This window comes from Electrophorus electricus, chromosome 9 (genome assembly GCF_041902795.1).
Source record: "Electrophorus electricus isolate QZ-2024a chromosome 9, ASM4190279v1, whole genome shotgun sequence".
NCBI lineage: Eukaryota > Metazoa > Chordata > Actinopteri > Gymnotiformes > Gymnotidae > Electrophorus > Electrophorus electricus.
In genome coordinates, this window is record NC_137505.1 from 31498854 (window position 1) to 31525346 (window position 26493).

Here is a 26493-nt window from a genome sequence, read left to right on the forward strand (position 1 = left end):
AGAAGTGGTTGTGTAGTGTAGTCGTTTCATTATAAATAATCTCATAATAATTTTATCCACAAATTCTTATACATTTATACATGTTTATCTCTCTCTTTGTCTGTGTGTGTGTGTGTGTGTGTGTGTGTGTGTGTGTGTGTGTGTGTGGTTCTGTGTCACTAGTGGGGCCTGTGGCCCGATTGGAGTGTTTGCGGTGTGAGAAGGAGGAGTTGGAGAACAATTTGTTGGAGCAGCTGAAGGAGTTGAGGTTGCAGAAGCAGAAGGAGCTGCAGGTTCTTCAGGAGATGCTGAAACACAAGCAACAGGAGGAGACAGAGCTCCTGCAGAAACAGCAGGAGGAGGAGGAGCATAACAGGTCCATCAAGAGTAAGTACTATGGAAATGCAATAATACTAACATAACTAATAATGAATGTTAGCCTTTAGGCTCCAATAAAAGTGATACTAATATATGTATAGTACTATATATATTATATTTTATATATTCAGTAGTAATTATGTAGTATATACAATCTGTTATATCCAGCAGTAATGATACTTGCTCTGGTAGATATGAAAATGGCCTGTGAACAGGAGAAGAAATCTCTGGAGGAAGAACTTGAGAAGCTCAGACTGTCACTGCAGGTAGAGATCCCTTATAGTGTCAGTACACATCCACCAGTACCTCCACCTTTCACTTATAACGTCAGTACACATGCAGTACACATTCTCACCTTTCCATTGTACTGGCTGTAGTGATGATTCGTGTGTGTGTTATACCAGCCCATAGAGGAGGACATTATGAGTCTGAAAGTGGCGCTGGAGATGAAGAACCAGGAGATCAAAGATCAGCACGATCTTTTGGTCAAACTATATACTCTTTATGTATACTATATACTCTGTATGTAGTACCTGGTTTAACACTATATCCTCTGTATATATACTATATACTGTTTATGTAGTACCTGGTTTAACACTATAACCTCAGCTTACTCTAGTCTGCAGATGTGAAGAAATTAAACAGAATGTGTATCTGTGTATATGTGCGCACCTGTATGCTTCTGGTTGTAGTATTATTTAAAGGGTCAAACTGCGTGAAGTGTGCCCAGGCCCAGAGCTACTTTGATGGGCATGATTCTGTGACCTCTTGGGCCTTGAAATGTGGTGCTTTGAATGATTTAAAGAGTGAAACGGTCTGAAGTGTGCCCACGTTTAAAGTAACCTTGCTGGGCATGACTGTGTGACCTCTTGGGCCTGGAAGTCTGGTTGTAGTATGATTTTAAAGGGTCAAATGGTCTCCATTGTGTGTCCAGGTTTAAGGCTACTTTGCTGGGCATGTGATTTGGACCCATCGGGTACGGAAGCCTTTCCGTCACGTGCTCGTTTTCCACGCCTTCAGCGCAGGTAGCCTGCGAATTTAAAACCGACGTGCATTTTATTCTTTTCCCCTTTTATCCTTTCATATCTCTCCGCTACCTTGGAGAAGAGAGACGCACGCGGGTAAATAAAATGTAAATATCTCTAAATGTCTGTATAATATGTAAATAAAAGGAAGATGTGGTTGTATAGTGTAGTCGTTTGATTATAAATAATCTCATAGTAATTTTATCCACAAATTCTTATACATTTATACATGTTTATCTCTCTCTCTGTGTGTGTGTGTGTGTCTGTGTGTGTGTGTGTGTGGTTCTGTGTCACTAGTGGGGCCTGTGGCCCGATTGGAGTGTTTGCGGTGTGAGAAGGAGGAGTTGGAGAACAGTTTGTTGGAGCAGCTGAAGGAGTTGAGGTTGCAGAAGCAGAAGGAGCTGCAGGTTCTTCAGGAGATGCTGAAACACAAGCAGCAGGAGGAGACAGAGCTCCTGCAGAAACAGCAGGAGGAGGAGGAGCATAACAGGTCCATCAAGAGTAAGTACTATGGAAATGCAATAATACTAACATAATAATGAATGCTAGCCTTTAGGCTCCAATAAAAGTGATACTAATATATGTATAGTACTATATATATTATATTTTATATATTCAGTTGTAATTATGTAGTATATACAATCTATGTTATATCCAGCAGTAATGATACTTGCTCTGGCAGATATGAAAATGGCCTGTGAACAGGAGAAGAAATCTCTGGAGGAAGAACTTGAGAAGCTCAGACTGTCACTGCAGGTAGAGATCCCTTATAGTGTCAGTACACATCCACCAGTACCTCCACCTTTCACTTATAACGTCAGTACACATTCAGTACACATTCCCACCTTTCCATTGTACTGGCTGTAGTGATGATTCGTGTGTGTGGGTTATACCAGCCCATAGAGGAGGACATTATGAGTCTGAAAGTGGCGCTGGAGATGAAGAACCAGGAGATCAAAGATCAGCACGATCTTTTGGTCAAACTATATACTCTGTATGTATACTATATACTCTGTATGTAGTACCTGGTTTAACACTATATCCTCTGTATATATACTATATACTGTTTATGTAGTTCCTGGTTTAACACTATACCCTCAGCTTACTCTAGTCTGCAGATGTGAAGAAATTTAAACAGAATGTGTATCTGTGTATATGTGCGCACCTGTATGTGTCTGGTTGTAGTATTATTTAAAGGGTCAAATGGTCTCCATTGTGTGTCCAGGTTTAAGGCTACTTTGCTGGGCATGTGATTTGGACCCATCGGGTACGGAAGCCTTTCCGTCACGTGCTCGTTTTCCACGCCTTCAGCGCAGGTAGCCTGCGAATTTAAAACCGACGTGCATTTTATTCTTTTCCCCTTTTATCCTTTCATATCTCTCCGCTACCTTGGAGAAGAGAGACGCACCCGGGTAAATAAAATGCAAATATCTCTAAATATCTGTATAATATGTAAATAAAAGGAAGATGTGGTTGTGTAGTGTAGTCGTTTGATTATAAATAATCTCATAATAATTTTATCCACAAATTCTTATACATTTATACATGTTTATCTCTCTCTTTGTGTGTGTGTGTGTGTGTGTGGTTCTGTGTCACTAGTGGGGCCTGTGGCCCGATTGGAGTGTTTGCGGTGTGAGAAGGAGGAGTTGGAGAACAGTTTGTTGGAGCAGCTGAAGGAGTTGAGGTTGCAGAAGCAGAAGGAGCTGCAGGTTCTTCAGGAGATGCTGAAACACAAGCAGCAGGAGGAGACAGAGCTCCTGCAGAAACAGCAGGAGGAGGAGGAGCATAACAGGTCCATCAAGAGTAAGTACTATGGAAATGCAATAATACTAACATAACTAATAATGAATGTTAGCCTTTAGGCTCCAATAAAAGTGACACTAATATATGTATAGTACTATATATATTATATTTTATATATTCAGTAGTAATTATGTAGTATATACAATCTGTGTTATATCCAGCAGTAATGATACTTGTTCTGGCAGATATGAAAATGGCCTGTGAACAGGAGAAGAAATCTCTGGAGGAAGAACTTGAGAAGCTCAAACTGTCACTGCAGGTAGAGATCCCTTATAGTGTCAGTACACATCCACCAGTACCACCACCTCTCACTTATAACGTCAGTACACATTCAGTACACATTCCCACCTTTCCATTGTACTGGCTGTAGTGATGATTCGTGTCTGTGTTATACCAGCCCATAGAGGAGGACATTGAGTCTGAAAGTGGCGCTGGAGATGAAGAACCAGGAGATCAAAGATCAGCACGATCTTTTGGTCAAACTATATACTCTGTATGTATACTATATCGAACCCACGGTTTTCACGCTTCGATTTTTTTAAATGTGGTGAGCTGTGGAGAAAAGACGCGCGTCGGACGTCATTGCGGCTTAATATCTCTTGTCTCCTTGGGAGTAGGAAGTCTGTTCATGGCTCTTTGGAAAGGGATGCATCTCCCCTGTAATCGCCTTCGAGCGGCACGCGGATCGAACCCACTGTTTTCACGCTACGATTTTTTATATGTGGTGCGCGGCGGAGAAAATGCGCGCGTCGGACGTCATTGCGGCTTAATATCTCTTGTGTCCTTGGGAGTAGAAAGTCTGTTCATGGCTCTTTGGAGAGGGTTGCATCTCCCCTGTAATCGCCTTTAAGCGGCACGCGGATCGGACCCACCGTTCTTACGATACGATTTTTTAAATGTGGTGCGCGGCATAGAAAAGACGCGAGTAGGACATATTTCCGGCTTAATATCTTTGGGCTCCTTGGGAGTAGAAAGTCTGTTCATGGCTCTTTGGAAAGGGCTGCATCTCCCCTGTAATCGCCTTCAAGCGGCACGCGGATCGGAACCATCGTTATCACGCTACGATTTTTTAATGCCGCCAGGGACGGGCCGAAAGCGTGGCAGGTGGCGTTCGTTAGGGACAGTCATGGAGGTGATGCGCACCGAGCTGCAGGCCGTTTGGACCTGGCCCGGCCTAGATGTGAGTATTCAAAGTCAGCACGTTTGTTTCAAAGTTCTCCACCAATTCGTTGTAATTGCGTGTGTGTGCGTGAACACTAGGTTTGTGGAGGAGTTCGTCCCTGGACGGTACAAGGGGAGACAGTGTGTGGCCTGGCTGCGTGAGGTTGCAGTTTGCTGGGCATGAGAGATTGGCATGTGGTGCCCTGGAGGTGTGGTTGTTCCAGGACGGGCAAGGTGGCGTAGTGTGGCTGGGTGACGGTGCGCTTCACTGGGGATGTGGTTGTGAGTTGCAGGCCCATTCCTTTGAATGACAGAAAGGATCTGATTTGTTTCCAGGTTTAAACGTACTTTGCTGGGTATGACTGTGACCTCTTGGGCCAGGAAGTCTGTTTCTAGTTTTATTTAAACGGTCAAACTGCGTGAAGTGTGCCCAGGCCCAGAGCTACTTTGCTGTGCATGACTGTGTGACCTCTTGGGCCTTGAAATGTGGTGCTTTGAATGATTTAAAGAGTGAAACGGTCTGAAGTGTGCCCACGTTTAAAGTAACCTTGCTGGGCATGACTGTGTGACCTCTTGTGCCTGGAAGTCTGGTTGTAGTATTATTTAAACGGTCAAACTGCGTGAAGTGTGCCCAGGCCCAGAGCTACTTTGCTGGGCATGACTGTGTGACCTCTTGGGCCTGGAAGTCTGGTTGTAGTATGATTTTAAAGGGTCAAATGGTCTCCATTGTGTGTCCAGGTTTAAGGCTACTTTGCTGGGCATGTGATTTGGACCCATCGGGTACGGAAGCCTTTCCGTCACGTGCTCGTTTTCCACGCCTTCAGCGCAGGTAGCCTGCGAATTTAAAACCGACGTGCATTTTATTCTTTTCCCCTTTTATCCTTTCATATCTCTCCGCTACCTTGGAGAAGAGAGACGCACGCGGGTAAATAAAATGTAAATATCTGTATAATATGTATATAAAAGGAAGAAGTGGTTGTGTAGTGTAGTCGTTTGATTATAAATAATCTTATAATAATTTTATCCACAAATTCTTATACATTTATACATGTTTATCTCTCTCTGTGTGTGCGTGTGTGTGTGTGTGTGTGTGGTTCTGTGTCACTAGTGGGGCCTGTGGTCCGATTGGAGTGTTTGCGGTGTGAGAAGGAGGAGTTGGAGAACAGTTTGTTGGAGCAGCTGAAGGAGTTGAGGTTGCAGAAGCAGAAGGAGCTGCAGGTTCTTCAGGAGATGCTGAAACACAAGCAGCAGGAGGAGACAGAGCTCCTGCAGAAACAGCAGGAGGAGGAAGAGCATAACAGGTCCATCAAGAGTAAGTACTATGGAAATGCAATAATACTAACATAACTAATAATGAATGTTAGCCTTTAGGCTCCAATAAAAGTGATACTAATATATGTATAGTACTATATATATTATATTTTATATATTCAGTAGTAATTATGTAGTATATACAATCTGTGTTATATCCAGCAGTAATGATACTTGCTCTGGCAGATATGAAAATGGCCTGTGAACAGGAGAAGAAATCTCTGGAGGAAGAACTTGAGAAGCTCAGACTGTCACTGCAGGTAGAGATCCCTTATAGTGTCAGTACACATCCACCAGTAGCTCCACCTTTCACTTATAACGTCAGTACACATTCAGTACACATTCCCACCTTTCCATTGTACTGGCTGTAGTGATGATTCGTGTGTGTGTTATACCAGCCCATAGAGGAGGACATTATGAGTCTGAAAGTGGCACTGGAGATGAAGAACCAGGAGATCAAATATCAGCACGATCTTTTGGTCAAACTATATACTCTCTATATAGTACCTGGTTTAACACTATATCCTCTGTATAAATACTATATACTGTTTATGTAGTACCTGGTTTAACACTATACCCTCAGATTACTCTAGTCTGCAGATGTGAAGAAATTAAACAGAATGTGTATCTGTGTATATGTGCGCACCTGTATGTGTCTGGTTGTAGTATTATTTAAAGGGTCAGACTGCGTGAAGTGTGCCCAGGCACAGAGCTACTTTGATGGGCATGATTCTGTGACCTCTTGGGCCTTGAAATGTGGTGCTTTGAATGATTTAAAGAGTGAAACGGTCTGAAGTGTGCCCACGTTTAAAGCATCCTTGCTGGGCATGACTGTGTGACCTCTTGGGCCAGGAAGTCTGTTTCTACTTTTATTTAAACGGTCAAACTGCGTGAAGTGTGCCCAGGCCCAGAGCTACTTTGCTGTGCATGACTGTGTGACCTCTTGGGCCTGGAAGTCTGGTTGTAATATGATTTTAAAGGGTCAAATGGTCTCCATTGTGTGTCCAGGTTTAAGGCTACTTTGCTGGGCATGTGATTTGGACCTATCGGGTACGGAAGCCTTTCCGTCACGTGCTCGTTTTCCACGCCTTCAGCGCAGGTAGCCTGCGAAATTAAAACCGACGTGCATTTTATTCTTTTCCCCTTTTATCCTTTCATATCTCTCCGCTACCTTGGAGAAGAGAGACGCACGCGGGTAAATAAAATGTAAATATCTGTAAATATCTGTATAACATGTAAATAAAAGGAAGAAGTGGTTGTGTAGTGTAGTCGTTTGATTATGAATAATCTCATAATAATTTTATCCACAAATTCTTATACATTTATACATGTTTATCTCTCTCTTTGTGTGTGTGTCTGTGTGTGTGTCTGTGTGTGTGTCTGTGTGTGTGTCTGTGTGTGTGTGTGTGTGGTTCTGTGTCACTAGTGGGGCCTGTGGCCCGATTGGAGTGTTTGCGGTGTGAGAAGGAGTTTGAGAACAGTTTGTTGGAGCAGCTGAAGGAGTTGAGGTTGCAGAAGCAGAAGGAGCTGCAGGTTCTTCAGGAGATGCTGAAACACAAGCAGCAGGAGGAGACAGAGCTCTTGCAGAAACAGCAGGAGGAGTAGGAGCATAACAGGTCCATCAAGAGTAAGTACTATGGAAATGCAATAATACTAACATAACTAATAATGAATGTTAGCCTTTAGGCTCCAATAAAAGTGATACTAATATATGTATAGTACTATATATATTATATTTTATATATTCAGTAGTAATTATGTAGTATATACAATCTGTGTTATATCCAGCAGTAATGATACTTGCTCTGGCAGATATGAAAATGGCCTGTGAACAGGAGAAGAAATCTCTGGAGGAAGAACTTGAGAAGCTCAGACTGTCACTGCAGGAAGAGATCCCTTATAGTGTCAGTACACATCCACCAGTACCTCCACCTTTCACTTATAACGTCAATACACATTCAGTACACATTCCCACCTTTCCATTGTACTGGCTTTAGTGATGATTCGTGTGTGTGGGTTATACCAGCCCATAGAGGAGGACATTATGAGTCTGAAAGTGGCGCTGGAGATGAAGAACCAGGAGATCAAAGATCAGCACGATCTTTTGGTCAAACTATATACTCTGTATGTATTCTATATACTCTGTATGTAGTACCTGGTTTAACACTATATCCTCTGTATATATACACTATATACTGTTTATGTAGTACCTGGTTTAACACTATACCCTCAGCTTTCTCTAGTCTGCAGATGTGAAGAAATTAAACAGAATGTGTATCTGTGTATATGTGCGCACCTGTATGTGTCTGGTTGTAGTATTATTTAAAGGGTCAAACTGCGTGAAGTGTGCCCAGACCCAGGCATGACTGTGTGACCTCTTGGGCCAGGAAGTCTGTTTCTAGTTTTATTTAAACGGTCAAACTGCGTGAAGTGTGCCCAGGCCCAGAGCTACTTTGCTGGGCATGACTGTGTGACCTCTTGGGCCTGGAAGTCTGGTTGTAGTATGATTTTAAAGGGTCAAATGGTCTCCATTGTGTGTCCAGGTTTAAGGCTACTTTGCTGGGCATGTGATTTGGACCCATCGGGTACGGAAGCCTTTCCGTCACGTGCTCGTTTTCCACGCCTTCAGCGCAGGTAGCCTGCGAATTTAAAACCGACGTGCATTTTATTCTTTTCCCCTTTTATCCTTTCATATCTCTCCGCTACCTTGGAGAAGAGAGACGCACGCGGGTAAATAAAATGTAAATATCTGTATAATATGTATATAAAAGGAAGAAGTGGTTGTGTAGTGTAGTCGTTTGATTATAAATAATCTCATAATAATTTTATCCACAAATTCTCTATTTTATCGTTTTTTCCTGATCAATAATAGAAGAAAAGAAAAAAAAAGATGAACAGCACCCTCTAGCGATGAACCTCAATTATTTCAAGATATCTGTAAAACATGGCTAGGTTAAGTCGGCGTTAGAACAAAAAATGCTCAGATTAACTTGTGTCTCATGGCACGCAGCTGAGTTTAAAATTAAACACAATGAAATCAAATTAAATTGACCCAGCTGCAACAGGCTCAGCAACCACATTTAATTTCACTGATTGGTCAGTTAGCCAGGCTATACAAAACAGGCTATTGTTAGAAATTCTGCACATGTGCTTCGCTTAGCTTCACATCTCACACTGCTTATAATTATAAGATAACGTATCCACGTTCGTAATAACGTGGTGAAATCTGCCAAAAATGGTGAGACTGAGCATAATAAGTAATAAGACAATCTGAGCACTTAGTCCACATATTTCTAAATGAGAAGAAAAAGTTCCTCCAAACAATATAAGGCACACAATTCTATATGGGAAAACAGTTACAGTTGTCATTAAGAGAAGCACTACTCATTACACAGATGTCAATAACCGTCCTAATATTAATAGTTCAACAGTCTTCCTCTGTCTATTATACGCACTGTACACATGTTAAATATCTGCCTTGAAATGACAATGAAATGACTTCCGGGCGCACTGAAAATTGTTATATACACACACAGACACCCCCATACCAACATAAGCATAGTGCAACTCTTTGTTTACGCACCAGAGATTGAGTGGGCAAGTGCGTGTATATGCGAGTTTAAATTATTATACACAAATGTAAGTAGTAGGCTATTTATGTGAAAATGTTTCATATGTATGTACAAGTAGTGTTTCCCTGATTTCTCCCTAAATGGCCCCTCATAGTTCAGCAGTAATGAGGCTAGTTAGATTTTGCTCAGAATTAAGTACACTTTGGGATGTTATACGTATCACAGTCTCCGGTGAGCCGTACATGGTTGATCAATCCAGGTTGAGGTAGAGTCACTGCATTAATGACACGTCTGTTTGCATTGCCAGTTGTTGCTATGGCAGCAATGAAATTAGGAAATTCAAAGAAAAACAACTCATCTACGCTCTTGGAACTTTAGAACCCCATATGTCCTGTGGCCCGATGTCACACGTGAGGGGAATCCCATGAACACCTTTACAGATCAGTCTGTGGAAAGACACTGAAGAGGACAGAGGAAAAATGAGGCGTTTCTGGAGCTGGTGTGCTGGACGCATCGAGGACGAATACACAGACACAAAGGATGTGGAGGGTAAATGTAAATATAATGCCACTCACACCTGCGGTTGCTGGTGCTGGCACTCATACCTGTGGTTACAATTCCTTTTTTGTCTTTAGCGCTGCATTGTCGCCTCTATCTCCCAATAATTCATACTCGAGGCTTTAGAAATCTAAGTTTTTGGGGGGTATATGCCATTTCCTGTTATTTGTGCAGAATACACACACTTTCACTTTGGAATCCACAAAGTTTTATAAATGAGGTCCCTGAATAACATCTATCTATTTCTACACTACATGGCTTGCTAATTTGTGTGTGTGTGTGTGTGTGTGTGTGTGTGTGTTATACCAGCCCATAGAGGAGGACATGAGTCTGAAAGTGGTGCTGGAGATGAAGAACCAGGAGATCAAAGATCAGCACGATCTTTTGGTAAAACTATATACTCTGTATGTAGTACCTGGTTTAACATTATATCCTCTGTATATATATTATATACTGTTTATGTAGTACCTAGTTTAACACTATACCCTCAGCTTACTCTAGTCTGCAGATGTGAAGAAATTAAACAGAATGTGTATCTGTGTATATGTGCGCACCTGTATGTGTCTGGTTGTAGTATTATTTAAAGGGTCAAACTGCGTGAAGTGTGCCCAGACCCAGGCATGACTCTGTGACCTCTTGGGCCAGGAAGTCTGTTTCTAGTTTTATTTAAACGGTCAAACTGCGTGAAGTGTGCCCAGGCCCAGAGCTACTTTGCTGGGCATGACTGTGTGACCTCTTGGGCCTGGAAGTCTGGTTTTAGTATGATTTTAAAGGGTCAAATGGTCTCCATTGTGTGTCCAGGTTTAAGGCTAGTTTGCTGGGCATGTGATTTGGACCCATCGGGTACGGAAGCCTTTCCCTCAAGTGCTCGTTTTATACGCCTTCAGCGCAGGTAGCCTGCGAATTTAAAACCGACGTGCATTTTATTCTTTTCCCCTTTTATCCTTTCATATCTCTCCGCTACCTTGGAGAAGAGAGACGCACGCGGGTAAATAAAATGTAAATATCTGAATAATATGTAAATAAAAGGAAGAAGTGGTTGTGTAGTGTAGTCGTTTGATTATAAATAATCTCATAATAATTTTATCCACAAATTCTTATACATTTATACATGTTTATCTCTCTCTCTGTGTGTGTGTGTGTGTGTGTGTGTGTCTGTGTGTGTGTGTGGTTCTGTGTCACTAGTTGTGCCTGTGGCCCGATTGGAGTGTTTGCGGTGTGAGAAGGAGGAGTTGGAGAACAGTTTGTTGGAGCAGCTGAAGGATGTGAGGTTGCAGAAGCAGAAGGAGCTGCAGGTTCTTCAGGAGATGCTGAAACACAAGCAGCAAAAGGAGACAGAGCTCCTGCAGAAACAGCAGGAGGAGGAGGAGCATAACAGGTCCATCAAGAGTAAGTACTATGGAAATGCAATAATAATAACATAACTAATAATGAATGTTAGCCTTTAGGCTCCAATAAAAGTGATACTAATATATGTATAGTACTATATATATTATATTTTATATATTCAGTAGTAATTACGTAGTATATACAATCTGTGTTATGTCCAGCAGTAATGATACTTGCTCTGGCAGATATGAAAATGTCCTGTGAACAGGAGAAGAAATCTCTGGAGGAAGAACTTGAGAAGCTCAGACTGTCACTGCAGGTAGAGATCCCTTATAGTGTCAGTACACATCCACCAGTACCTCCACCTTTCACTTATAACGTCAGTACACATTCGGTACACATTCCCACCTTTCCATTGTACTGGCTGTAGTGATGATTCGTGTGTGTGTTATACCAGCCCATAGAGGAGGACATTGAGTCTGAAAGTGGCGCTGGAGATGAAGAACCAGGAGATCAAAGATCAGCACGAACTTTTGGTCAAACTATATACTCTGTATGTAGTACCTGGTTTAACATTATATCCTCTGTATATATACTATATACTGTTTATGTAGTTCCTGGTTTAACACTATACCCTCAGCTTACTCTAGTCTGCAGATGTGAAGAAATTTAAACAGAATGTGTATCTGTGTATATGTGCGCACCTGTATGTGTCTGGTTGTAGTATTATTTAAAGGGTCAAATGGTCTCCATTGTGTGTCCAGGTTTAAGGCTACTTTGCTGGGCATGTGATTTGGACCCATCGGGTACGGAAGCCTTTCCGTCACGTGCTCGTTTTCCACGCCTTCAGCGCAGGTAGCCTGCGAATTTAAAACCGACGTGCATTTTATTCTTTTCCCCTTTTATCCTTTCATATCTCTCCGCTATGTTGGAGAAGAGAGACGCACGCGGGTAAATAAAATGTAAATATCTGTAAATATCTGTATAATATGTAAATAAAAGGAAGAAGTGGCTGTGTAGTGTAGTCGTTTCATTATAAATAATCTCATAATAATTTTATCCACAAATTCTTATACATTTATACATGTTTATCTCTCTGTGTGTGTGTGTGTGTGTGTGTGTGTGTGTGTGTGTGTCTGTGTGTGTGTGTTTGTCTGTGTCTGTGTGTGTGTGTGGTTCTGTGTCACTAGTGGGGCCTGTGGCCCGATTGGAGTGTTTGCGGTGTGAGAAGGAGGAGTTGGAGAACAGTTTGTTGGAGCAGCTGAAGGAGTTGAGGTTGCAGAAGCAGAAGGAGCTGCAGGTTCTTCAGGAGATGCTGAAACACAAGCAGCAGGAGGAGACAGAGCTCCTGCAGAAACAGCAGGAGGAGGAGGAGCATAACAGGTCCATCAAGAGTAAGTACTATGGAAATGCAATAATACTAACATAACTAATAATGAATGCTAGCCTTTAGGCTCCAATAAAAGTGATACTAATATATGTATAGTACTATATATATTATATTTTATATATTCAGTAGTAATTATGTAGTATATACAATCTATGTTATATCCAGCAGTAATGATACTTGCTCTGGCAGATATGAAAATGGCCTGTGAACAGGAGAAGAAATCTCTGGAGGAAGAACTTGAGAAGCTCAGACTGTCACTGCAGGTAGAGATCCCTTCTAGTGTCAGTACACATCCACCAGTACCTCCACCTTTCACTTATAAAGTCAGTACACATTCAGTACACATTCCCACCTTTCCATTGTACTGGCTGTAGTGATGATTCGTGTGTGTGGGTTATACCAGCCCATAGAGGAGGACATTATGAGTCTGAAAGTGGCGCTGGAGATGAAGAACCAGGAGATCAAAGATCAGCACGATCTTTTGGTCAAACTATATACTCTGTATGTATACTATATACTCTGTATGTAGTACCTGGTTTAACACTATATCCTCTGTATATATACTATATACTGTTTATGTAGTACCTGGTTGAACACTATACCCTCAGCTTACTCTAGTCTGCAGATGTGAAGAAATTAAACAGAATGTGTATCTGTGTATATGTGCCCACCTGTATGTGTCTGGTTGTAGTATTATTTAAAGGGTCAAACTGCGTGAAGTGTGCCCAGGCCCAGAGCTACTTTGCTGGGCATGACTGTGTGACCTCTTGGGCCTGGAAGTCTGGTTGTAGTATGATTTTAAAGGGTCAAATGGTCTCCATTGTGTGTCCAGGTTTAAGGCTACTTTGCTGGGCATGTGATTTGGACCCATCGGGTACGGAAGCCTTTCCGTCACGTGCTCGTTTTACACGCCTTCAGCGCAGGTAGCCTGCGAATTTAAAACCGACGTGCATTTTATTCTTTTCCCCTTTTATCCTTTCATATCTCTCCGCTACCTTGGAGAAGAGAGACGCACGCGGGTAAATAAAATGTAAATATCTGTATAATATGTAAATAAAAGGAAGAAGTGGTTGTGTAGTGTAGTCGTTTGATTATAAATAATCTCATAATAATTTTATCCACAAATTCTCTATTTTATCGTTTTTTCCTGATCAATAATAGAAGAAAAGAAAAAAAAAGATGAACAGCACCCTCTAGCGATGAACCTCAATTATTTCAAGATATCTGTAAAACATGGCTGGGTTAAGTCGGCGTTAGAACAAAAAATGCTCAGATTAACTTGTGTCTCATGGCACGCAGCTGAGTTTAAAATTAAACACAATGAAATCAAATTAAATTGACCCAGCTGCAACAGGCTCAGCAACCACATTTAATTTCACTGATTGGTCAGTTAGCCAGGCTATACAAAACAGGCTATTGTTAGAAATTCTGCACATGTGCTTCGCTTAGCTTCACATCTCACACTGCTTATAATTATAAGATAACGTATCCACGTTCGTAATAACGTGGTGAAATCTGCCAAAAATGGTGAGACTGAGCATAATAAGTAATAAGACAATCTGAGCACTTAGTCCACATATTTCTAAATGAGAAGAAAAAGTTCCTCCAAACAATATAAGGCACACAATTCTATATGGGAAAACAGTTACAGTTGTCATTAAGAGAAGCACTACTCATTACACAGATGTCAATAACCGTCCTAATATTAATAGTTCAACAGTCTTCCTCTGTCTATTATACGCACTGTACACATGTTAAATATCTGCCTTGAAATGACAATGAAATGACTTCCGGGCGCACTGAAAATTGTTATATACACACACAGACACCCCCATACCAACATAAGCATAGTGCAACTCTTTGTTTACGCACCAGAGATTGAGTGGGCAAGTGCGTGTATATGCGAGTTTAAATTATTATACACAAATGTAAGTAGTAGGCTATTTATGTGAAAATGTTTCATATGTATGTACAAGTAGTGTTTCCCTGATTTCTCCCTAAATGGCCCCTCATAGTTCAGCAGTAATGAGGCTAGTTAGATTTTGCTCAGAATTAAGTACACTTTGGGATGTTATACGTATCACAGTCTCCGGTGAGCCGTACATGGTTGATCAATCCAGGTTGAGGTAGAGTCACTGCATTAATGACACGTCTGTTTGCATTGCCAGTTGTTGCTATGGCAGCAATGAAATTAGGAAATTCAAAGAAAAACAACTCATCTACGCTCTTGGAACTTTAGAACCCCATATGTCCTGTGGCCCGATGTCACACGTGAGGGGAATCCCATGAACACCTTTACAGATCAGTCTGTGGAAAGACACTGAAGAGGACAGAGGAAAAATGAGGCGTTTCTGGAGCTGGTGTGCTGGACGCATCGAGGACGAATACACAGACACAAAGGATGTGGAGGGTAAATGTAAATATAATGCCACTCACACCTGCAGTTGCTGGTGCTGGCACTCATACCTGTGGTTAAAATTCCTTTTTTGTCTTTAGCGCTGCATTGTCGCCTCTATCTCCCAATAATTCATACTCGAGGCTTTAGAAATCTAAGTTTTTGGGGGGTATATGCCATTTCCTGTTATTTGTGCAGAATACACACACTTTCACTTTGGAATCCACAAAGTTTTATAAATGAGGTCCCTGAATAACATCTATCTATTTCTACACTATATGGCTTGCTAATTTGTGTGTGTGTGTGTGTGTGTGTGTGTGTGTGTGTGTGTTATACCAGCCCATAGAGGAGGACATGAGTCTGAAAGTGGTGCTGGAGATGAAGAACCAGGAGATCAAAGATCAGCACGATCTTTTGGTAAAACTATATACTCTGTATGTAGTACCTGGTTTAACATTATATCCTCTGTATATATATTATATACTGTTTATGTAGTACCTGGTTTAACACTATACCCTCAGCTTACTCTAGTCTGCAGATGTGAAGAAATTAAACAGAATGTGTATCTGTGTATATGTGCGCACCTGTATGTGTCTGGTTGTAGTATTATTTAAAGGGTCAAACTGCGTGAAGTGTGCCCAGACCCAGGCATGACTCTGTGACCTCTTGGGCCAGGAAGTCTGTTTCTAGTTTTATTTAAACGGTCAGACTGCGTGAAGTGTGCCCAGGCCCAGAGCTACTTTGCTGGGCATGACTGTGTGACCTCTTGGGCCTGGAAGTCTGGTTTTAGTATGATTTTAAAGGGTCAAATGGTCTCCATTGTGTGTCCAGGTTTAAGGCTAGTTTGCTGGGCATGTGATTTGGACCCATCGGGTACGGAAGCCTTTCCCTCAAGTGCTCGTTTTATACGCCTTCAGCGCAGGTAGCCTGCGAATTTAAAACCGACGTGCATTTTATTCTTTTCCCCTTTTATCCTTTCATATCTCTCCGCTACCTTGGAGAAGAGAGACGCACGCGGGTAAATAAAATGTAAATATCTGAATAATATGTAAATAAAAGGAAGAAGTGGTTGTGTAGTGTAGTCGTTTGATTATAAATAATCTCATAATAATTTTATCCACAAATTCTTATACATTTATACATGTTTATCTCTCTCTCTGTGTGTGTGTGTGTGTGTGTGTCTGTGTGTGTGTGTGGTTCTGTGTCACTAGTTGTGCCTGTGGCCCGATTGGAGTGTTTGCGGTGTGAGAAGGAGGAGTTGGAGAACAGTTTGTTGGAGCAGCTGAAGGATGTGAGGTTGCAGAAGCAGAAGGAGCTGCAGGTTCTTCAGGAGATGCTGAAACACAAGCAGCAAAAGGAGACAGAGCTCCTGCAGAAACAGCAGGAGGAGGAGGAGCATAACAGGTCCATCAAGAGTAAGTACTATGGAAATGCAATAATAATAACATAACTAATAATGAATGTTAGCCTTTAGGCTCCAATAAAAGTGATACTAATATATGTATAGTACTATATATATTATATTTTATATATTCAGTAGTAATTACGTAGTATATACAATCTGTGTTATGTCCAGCAGTAATGATACTTGCTCTGGCAGATATGAAAATGTCCTGTGAACAGGAGAAGAAATCTCTGGAGGAAGAACTTGAGAAGCTCAGACTGTCACTGCAGGTAGAGATCCCTTATAGTGTCAGTACACATCCACCAGTACCTCCACCTTTCACTTATAACGTCAGTACACATTCGGTACACATTCCCACCTTTCCATTGTACTGGCTGTAGTGATGATTCGTGTGTGTGTTATACCAGCCCATAGAGGAGGACATTGAGTCTGAAAGTGGCGCTGGAGATGAAGAACCAGGAGATCAAAGATCAGCACGAACTTTTGGTCAAACTATATACTCTGTATGTAGTACCTGGTTTAACATTATATCCTCTGTATATATACTATATACTGTTTATGTAGTTCCTGGTTTAACACTATACCCTCAGCTTACTCTAGTCTGCAGATGTGAAGAAATTTAAACAGAATGTGTATCTGTGTATATGTGCGCACCTGTATGTGTCTGGTTGTAGTATTATTTAAAGGGTCAAATGGTCTCCATTGTGTGTCCAGGTTTAAGGCTACTTTGCTGGGCATGTGATTTGGACCCATCGGGTACGGAAGCCTTTCCGTCACGTGCTCGTTTTCCACGCCTTCAGCGCAGGTAGCCTGCGAATTTAAAACCGACGTGCATTTTATTCTTTTCCCCTTTTATCCTTTCATATCTCTCCGCTATGTTGGAGAAGAGAGACGCACGCGGGTAAATAAAATGTAAATATCTGTAAATATCTGTATAATATGTAAATAAAAGGAAGAAGTGGCTGTGTAGTGTAGTCGTTTCATTATAAATAATCTCATAATAATTTTATCCACAAATTCTTATACATTTATACATGTTTATCTCTCTCTCTGTGTGTGTGTGTGTGGTTCTGTGTCACTAGTGGGGCCTGTGGCCCGATTGGAGTGTTTGCGGTGTGAGAAGGAGGAGTTGGAGAACAATTTGTTGGAGCAGCTGAAGGAGTTGAGGTTGCAGAAGCAGAAGGAGCTGCAGGTTCTTCAGGAGATGCTGAAACACAAGCAGCAGGAGGAGACAGAGCTCCTGCAGAAACAGCAGGAGGAGGAGGAGCATAACAGGTCCATCAAGAGTAAGTACTATGGAAATGCAATAATACTAACATAACTAATAATGAATGTTAGCCTTTAGGCTCCAATAAAAGTGATACTAATATATGTATAGTACTATATATATTATATTTTATATATTCAGTAGTAATTATGTAGTATATACAATCTGTGTTATATCCAGCAGTAATGATACTTGCTCTGGCAGATATGAAAATGGCCTGTGAACAGGAGAAGAAATCTCTGGAGGAAGAACTTGAGAAGCTCAGACTGTCACTGCAGGTAGAGATCCCTTATAGTGTCAGTACACATCCACCAGTACCTCCACCTTTCACTTATAACGTCAGTACACATTCAGTACACATTCCCACCTTTCCATTGTACTGGCTGTAGTGATGATTCGTGTGTGTGGGTTATACCAGCCCATAGAGGAGGACATTATGAGTCTGAAAGTGGCGCTGGAGATGAAGAACCAGGAGATCAAAGATCAGCACGATCTTTTGGTCAAACTATATACTCTGTATGTATACTATATACTCTGTATGTAGTACCTGGTTTAACACTATATCCTCTGTATATATACTATATACTGTTTATGTAGTACCTGGTTTAACACTATACCCTCAGCTTACTCTAGTCTGCAGATGTGAAGAAATTAAACAGAATGTGTATCTGTGTATATGTGCGCACCTGTATGTGTCTGGTTGTAGTATTATTTAAAGGGTCAAACTCCGTAAAGTGTGCCCAGGCCCAGAGCTACTTTGATGGGCATGATTCTGTGACCTCTTGGGCCTTGAAATGTGGTGCTTTGAATGATTTAAAGAGTGAAACGGTCTGAAGTGTGCCCACGTTTAAAGCAACCTTGCTGGGCATGACTGTGTGACCTCTTGGGCCAGGAAGTCTGTTTCTAGTTTTATTTAAACGGTCAAACTGCGTGAAGTGTGCCCAGGCCCAGAGCTACTTTGCTGGGCATGACTGTGTGACCTCTTGGGCCTGGAAGTCTGGTTGTAGTATGATTTTAAAGGGTCAAATGGTCTCCATTGTGTGTCCAGGTTTAAGGCTACTTTGCTGGGCATGTGATTTGGACCCATCGGGTACGGAAGCCTTTCCGTCACGTGCTCGTTTTCCACGCCTTCAGCGCAGGTAGCCTGCGAATTTAAAACCGACGTGCATTTTATTCTTTTCCCCTTTTATCCTTTCATATCTCTCCGCTACCTTGGAGAAGAGAGACGCACGCGGGTAAATAAAATGTAAATATCTGTAAATATCTGTATAATATGTAAATAAAAGGAAGATGTGGTTGTGTAGTGTAGTCGTTTGATTATAAATAATCTCATAACAATTTTATCCACAAATTCTTATACATTTATACATGTTTATCTCTCTCTTTGTGTGTGTGTGTGTGTGTGTGTGTGTGTGTGTGTGTGTGTGTGTGTGTGTGTGGTTCTGTGTCACTAGTGGGGCCTGTGGCCCGATTGGAGTGTTTGCGGTGTGAGAATGAGGAATGAGGAGTTGGAGAACAGTTTGTTGGAGCAGCTGAAGGAGTTGAGGTTGCAGAAGCAGAAGGAGCTGCAGGTTCTTCAGGAGATGCTGAAACACAAGCAGCAGGAGGAGACAGAGCTCCTGCAGAAACAGCAGGAGGAGGAGGAGCATAACAGGTCCATCAAGAGTAAGTACTATGGAAATGCAATAATACTAACATAACTAATAATGAATGTTAGCCTTTAGGCTCCAATAAAAGTGATACTAATATATGTATAGTACTATATATATTATATTTTATATATTCAGTAGTAATTATGTAGTATATACAATCTGTGTTATATCCAGCAGTAATGATACTTGCTCTGGCAGATATGAAAATGGCCTGTGAACAGGAGAAGAAATCTCTGGAGGAAGAACTTGAGAAGCTCAGACTGTCACTGCAGGTAGAGATCCCTTATAGTGTCAGTACACATCCACCAGTACCTCCACCTCTCACTTATAACGTCAGTACACATTCAGTACACATTCCCACCTTTCCATTGTACTGGCTGTAGTGATGATTCGTGTGTGTGTTATACCAGCCCATAGAGGAGGACTTTATGAGTCTGAAAGTGGCGCTGGAGATGAAGAACCAGGAGATCAAAGATCAGCACGATCTTTTGGTCAAACTATATACTCTGTATGTATACTATATACTCTGTATGTAGTACCTGGTTTAACACTATATCCTCTGTATATATACTATATACTGTTTATGTGGTACCTGGTTTAACACTATACCCTCAGCTTACTCTAGTCTTCAGATGTGAAGAAATTTAAACAGAATGTGTATCTGTGTATATGTGCGCACCTGTATGCGTCTGGTTGTAGTATTATTTAAAGGGTCAAACTGCGTGAAGTGTGCCCAGGCCCAGAGCTACTTTGATGGGCATGATTCTGTGACCTCTTGGGCCTTGAAATGTGGTGCTTTGAATGATTTAAAGAGTGAAACGGTCTGAAGTGTGCCCACGTTTAAAGCATCCTTGCTGGGCATGACTGTGTGACCTCTTGGGCCAGGAAGTCTGTTTCTACTTTTATTTAAACGGTCAAACTGCGTGAAGTGTGCCCAGGCCCAGAGCTACTTTGCTGTGCATGACTGTGTGACCTCTTGGGCCTGGAAGTCTGGTTGTAGTATGATTTTAAAGAGTCAAATGGTCTCCATTGTGTGTCCAGGTTTAAGGCTACTTTGCTGGGCATGTGATTTGGACCCATCGGGTACGGAAGCCTTTCCGTCACGTGCTCGTTTTCCACGCCTTCAGCGCAGGTAGCCTGCGAAATTAAAACCGACGTGCATTTTATTCTTTTCCCCTTTTATCCTTTCATATCTCTCCGCTACCTTGGAGAAGAGAGACGCACGCGGGTAAATAAAATGTAAATATCTGTAAATATCTGTATAACATGTAAATAAAAGGAAGAAGTGGTTGTGTAGTGTAGTCGTTTGATTATGAATAATCTCATAATAATTTTATCCACAAATTCTTATACATTTATACATGTTTATCTCTCTCTTTGTGTGTGTCTGTGTGTGTGTCTGTGTGTGTGTGTGTGGTTCTGTGTCACTAGTGGGGCCTGTGGCCCGATTGGAGTGTTTGCGGTGTGAGAAGGAGGAGTTGGAGAACAGTTTGTTGGAGCAGCTGAAGGAGTTGAGGTTGCAGAAGCAGAAGGAGCTGCAGGTTCTTCAGGAGATGCTGAAACACAAGCAGCAGGAGGAGACAGAGCTCCTGCAGAAACAGCAGGAGGAGGAGGAGCATAACAGGTCCCTCAAGGGTAAGTACTATGGAAATGCAATAATACTAACATAACTAATAATGAATGTTAGCCTTTAGGCTCCAATAAAAGTGATACTAATATATGTATAGTACTATTTATATTATATTTTATATATTCAGTAGTAATTATGTAGTATATACAATCTGTGTTATATCCAGCAGTAATTATACTTGCTCTGGCAGATATGAAAATGGCCTGTGAACAGGAGAAGAAATCTCTGGAGGAAGAACTTGAGAAGCTCAGACTGTCACTGCAGGTAGAGATCCCTTATAGTGTCAGTACACATCCACCAGTAGCTCCACCTTTCACTTATAACGTCAGTACACATTCAGTACACATTCCCACCTTTCCATTGTACTGGCTGTAGTGATGATTCGTGTGTGTGTTATACCAGCCCATAGAGGAGGACATTATGAGTCTGAAAGTGGCGCTGGAGATGAAGAACCAGGAGATCAAAGATCAGCACGATCTTTTGGTCAAACTATATACTCTGTATGTATACTATATACTCTGTATGTAGTACCTGGTTTAACACTATATCCTCTGTATATATACTATATACTGTTTATGTAGTACCTGGTTTAACACTATACCCTCAGCTTACTCTAGTCTGCAGATGTGAAGAAATTTAAACAGAATGTGTATCTGTGTATATGTGCGCACCTGTATGTGTCTGGTTGTAGTATTATTTAAAGGGTCAAACTGCGTGAAGTGTGCCCAGGCCCAGAGCTACTTTGATGGGCATGATTCTGTGACCTCTTGGGCCTTGAAATGTGGTGCTTTGAATGATTTAAAGAGTGAAACGGTCTGAAGTGTGCCCACGTTTAAAGCAACCTTGCTGGGCATGACTGTGTGACCTCTTGGGCCAGGAAGTCTGTTTCTAGTTTTATTTAAACGGTCAAACTGCGTGAAGTGTGCCCAGGCCCAGAGCTACTTTGCTGGGCATGACTGTGTGACCTCTTGGGCCTGGAAGTCTGGTTGTAGTATGATTTTAAAGGGTCAAATGGTCTCCATTGTGTGTCCAGGTTTAAGGCTACTTTGCTGGGCATGTGATTTGGACCCATCGGGTACGGAAGCCTTTCCGTCACGTGCTCGTTTTCCACGCCTTCAGCGCAGGTAGCCTGCGAATTTAAAACCGACGTGCATTTTATTCTTTTCCCCTTTTATCCCTTCATATCTCTCCGCTACCTTGGAGAAGAGAGACGCACGCGGGTAAATAAAATGTAAATATCTCTAAATATCTGTATAATATGTAAATAAAAGGAAGAAGTGGTTGTGTAGTGTAGTCGTTTCATTATAAATAATCTCATAATAATTTTATCCACAAATTCTTATACATTTATACATGTTTATCTCTCTCTTTGTCTGTGTGTGTGTGTGTGTGTGTGTGTGTGTGTGTGTGTGGTTCTGTGTCACTAGTGGGGCCTGTGGCCCGATTGGAGTGTTTGCGGTGTGAGAAGGAGGAGTTGGAGAACAATTTGTTGGAGCAGCTGAAGGAGTTGAGGTTGCAGAAGCAGAAGGAGCTGCAGGTTCTTCAGGAGATGCTGAAACACAAGCAACAGGAGGAGACAGAGCTCCTGCAGAAACAGCAGGAGGAGGAGGAGCATAACAGGTCCATCAAGAGTAAGTACTATGGAAATGCAATAATACTAACATAACTAATAATGAATGTTAGCCTTTAGGCTCCAATAAAAGTGATACTAATATATGTATAGTACTATATATATTATATTTTATATATTCAGTAGTAATTATGTAGTATATACAATCTGTTATATCCAGCAGTAATGATACTTGCTCTGGTAGATATGAAAATGGCCTGTGAACAGGAGAAGAAATCTCTGGAGGAAGAACTTGAGAAGCTCAGACTGTCACTGCAGGTAGAGATCCCTTATAGTGTCAGTACACATCCACCAGTACCTCCACCTTTCACTTATAACGTCAGTACACATGCAGTACACATTCTCACCTTTTCATTGTACTGGCTGTAGTGATGATTCGTGTGTGTGTTATACCAGCCCATAGAGGAGGACATTATGAGTCTGAAAGTGGCGCTGGAGATGAAGAACCAGGAGATCAAAGATCAGCACGATCTTTTGGTCAAACTATATACTCTGTATGTATACTATATACTCTGTATGTAGTACCTGGTTTAACACTATAACCTCAGCTTACTCTAGTCTGCAGATGTGAAGAAATTAAACAGAATGTGTATCTGTGTATATGTGCGCACCTGTATGCGTCTGGTTGTAGTATTATTTAAAGGGTCAAACTGCGTGAAGTGTGCCCAGGCCCAGAGCTACTTTGATGGGCATGATTCTGTGACCTCTTGGGCCTTGAAATGTGGTGCTTTGAATGATTTAAAGAGTGAAACGGTCTGAAGTGTGCCCACGTTTAAAGTAACCTTGCTGGGCATGACTGTGTGACCTCTTGTGCCTGGAAGTCTGGTTGTAGTATTATTTAAACGGTCAAACTGCGTGAAGTGTGCCCAGGCCCAGAGCTACTTTGCTGGGCATGACTGTGTGACCTCTTGGGCCTGGAAGTCTGGTTGTAGAATGATTTTAAAGGGTCAAATGGTCTCCATTGTGTGTCCAGGTTTAAGGCTACTTTGCTGGGCATGTGATTTGGACCCATCGGGTACGGAAGCCTTTCCGTCATGTGCTCGTTTTCCACGCCTTCAGCGCAGGTAGCCTGCGAATTTAAAACCGACGTGCATTTTATTCTTTTCCCCTTTTATCCCTTCATATCTCTCCGCTACCTTGGAGAAGAGAGACGCACGCGGGTAAATAAAATGTAAATATCTGTATAATATGTAAATAAAAGGAAGAAGTGGTTGTGTAGTGTAGTCGTTTGATTATAAATAATCTCATAATAATTTTATCCACAAATTCTTATACATTTATACATGTTTATCTCTCTCTGTGTGTGTGTGTGTGTGTGGTTCTGTGTCACTAGTGGGGCCTGTGGCCCGATTGGATTGTTTGCGGTGTGAGAAGGAGGAGTTGGAGAACAATTTGTTGGAGCAGCTGAAGGAGTTGAGGTTGCAGAAGCAGAAGGAGCTGCAGGTTCTTCAGGAGATGCTGAAACACAAGCAGCAGGAGGAGACAGAGCTCCTGCAGAAACAGCAGGAGGAGGAGGAGCATAACAGGTCCATCAAGAGTAAGTACTATGGAAATGCAATAATACTAACATAATAATGAATGTTAGCCTTTAGGCTCCAATAAAAGTGATACTAATATATGTATAGTACTCTATTTATATTATATTTTATATATTCAGTAGTAATTATGTAGTATATACAATCTGTGTTATATCCAGCAGTAATGATACTTGTTCTGGCAGATATGAAAATGGCCTGTGAACAGGAGAAGAAATCTCTGGAGGAAGAACTTGAGAAGCTCAGACTGTCACTGCAGGTAGAGATCCCTTATAGTGTCAGTACACATCCACCAGTACCTCCACCTTTCACTTATAACGTCAGTACACATTCAGTACACATTCCCACCTTTCCATTGTACTGGCTGTAGTGATGATTCGTGTGCGTGGGTTATACCAGCCCATAGAGGAGGACATTATGAGTCTGAAAGTGGCGCTGGAGATGAAGAACCAGGAGATCAAAGATCAGCACGATCTTTTGGTCAAACTATATACTCTGTATGTATACTATATACTCTGTATGTAGTACCTGGTTTAACACTATATCCTCTGTATATATACTATATACTGTTTATGTAGTACCTGGTTTAACACTTTACCCTCAGCTTACTCTAGTCTGCAGATGTGAAGAAATTAAACAGAATGTGTATCTGTGTATATGTGCGCACCTGTATGTGTCTGGTTGTAGTATTATTTAAAGGGTCAAACTGCGTGAAGTGTGCCCAGGCCCAGAGCTACTTTGATGGGCATGATTCTGTGACCTCTTGGGCCTTGAAATGTGGTGCTTTGAATGATTTAAAGAGTGAAACGGTCTGAAGTGTGCCCACGTTTAAAGCAACCTTGCTGGGCATGACTGTGTGACCTCTTGGGCCAGGAAGTCTGTTTCTAGTTTTATTTAAACGGTCAAACTGCGTAAAGTGTGCCCAGGCCCAGAGCTACTTTGCTGGGCATGGCTGTGTGACCTCTTGGGCCTGGAAGTCTGCTTGTAGTATGATTTTAAAGGGTCAAATGGTCTCCATTGTGTATCCAGGTTTAAGTCTACTTTGCTGGGCATGTGATTTGGACCCATCGGGTACGGAAGCCTTTCCGTCACGTGCTCGTTTTCCACGCCTTCAGCGCAGGTAGCCTGCGAATTTAAAACCGACGTGCATTTTATTCTTTTCCCCTTTTATCCTTTCATATCTCTCCGCTACCTTGGAGAAGAGAGACGCACGCGGGTAAATAAAATGTAAATATCTCTAAATATCTGTATAATATGTAAATAAAAGGAAGATGTGGTTGTGTAGTGTAGTCGTTTGATTATAAATAATCTCATAATAATTTTATCCACAAATTCTTATACATTTATACATGTTTATCTCTCTCTGTGTGTGTGTGTATGTGTGTGTGTGTGTGTGTGTGTCTGTGTCTGTGTGTGTGTGTGTGGTTCTGTGTCACTAGTGGGGCCTGTGGTCCGATTGGAGTGTTTGCGGTGTGAGAAGGAGGAGTTGGAGAACAGTTTGTTGGAGCAGCTGAAGGAGTTGAGGTTGCAGAAGCAGAAGGAGCTGCAGGTTCTTCAGGAGATGCTGAAACACAAGCAGCAGGAGGAGACAGAGCTCCTGCAGAAACAGCAGGAGGAGGAGGAGCATAACAGGTCCATCAAGAGTAAGTACTATGGAAATGCAATAATACTAACATAACTAATAATGAATGTTAGCCTTTAGGCTCCAATAAAAGTGATACTAATATATGTATAGTACTATATATATTATATTTTATATATTCAGTAGTAATTATGTAGTATATACAATCTGTGTTATATCCAGCAGTAATGATACTTGCTCTGGCAGATATGAAAATGGCCTGTGAACAGGAGAAGAAATCTCTGGAGGAAGAACTTGAGAAGCTCAGACTGTCACTGCAGGTAGAGATCCCTTATAGTGTCAGTACACATCCACCAGTACCTCCACCTTTCACTTATAACGTCAGTACACATGCAGTACACATTCCCACCTTTCCATTGTACTGGCTGTAGTGATGATTCGTGTGTGTGTTATACCAGCCCATAGAGGAGGACATTATGAGTCTGAAAGTGGCGCTGGAGATGAAGAACCAGGAGATCAAAGATCAGCACGATCTTTTGGTCAAACTATATACTCTGTATGTATACTATATACTCTGTATGTAGTACCTGGTTTAACACTATATCCTCTGTATATATACTATATACTGTTTATGTAGTACCTGGTTTAACACTATACCCTCAGCTTACTCTAGTCTGCAGATGTGAAGAAATTAAACAGAATGTGTATCTGTGTATATGTGCGCACCTGTATGCGTCTGGTTGTAGTATTATTTAAAGGGTCAAACTGCGTGAAGTGTGCCCAGGCCCAGAGCTACTTTGATGGGCATGATTCTGTGACCTCTTGGGCCTTGAAATGTGGTGCTTTGAATGATTTAAAGAGTGAAACGGTCTGAAGTGTGCCCACGTTTAA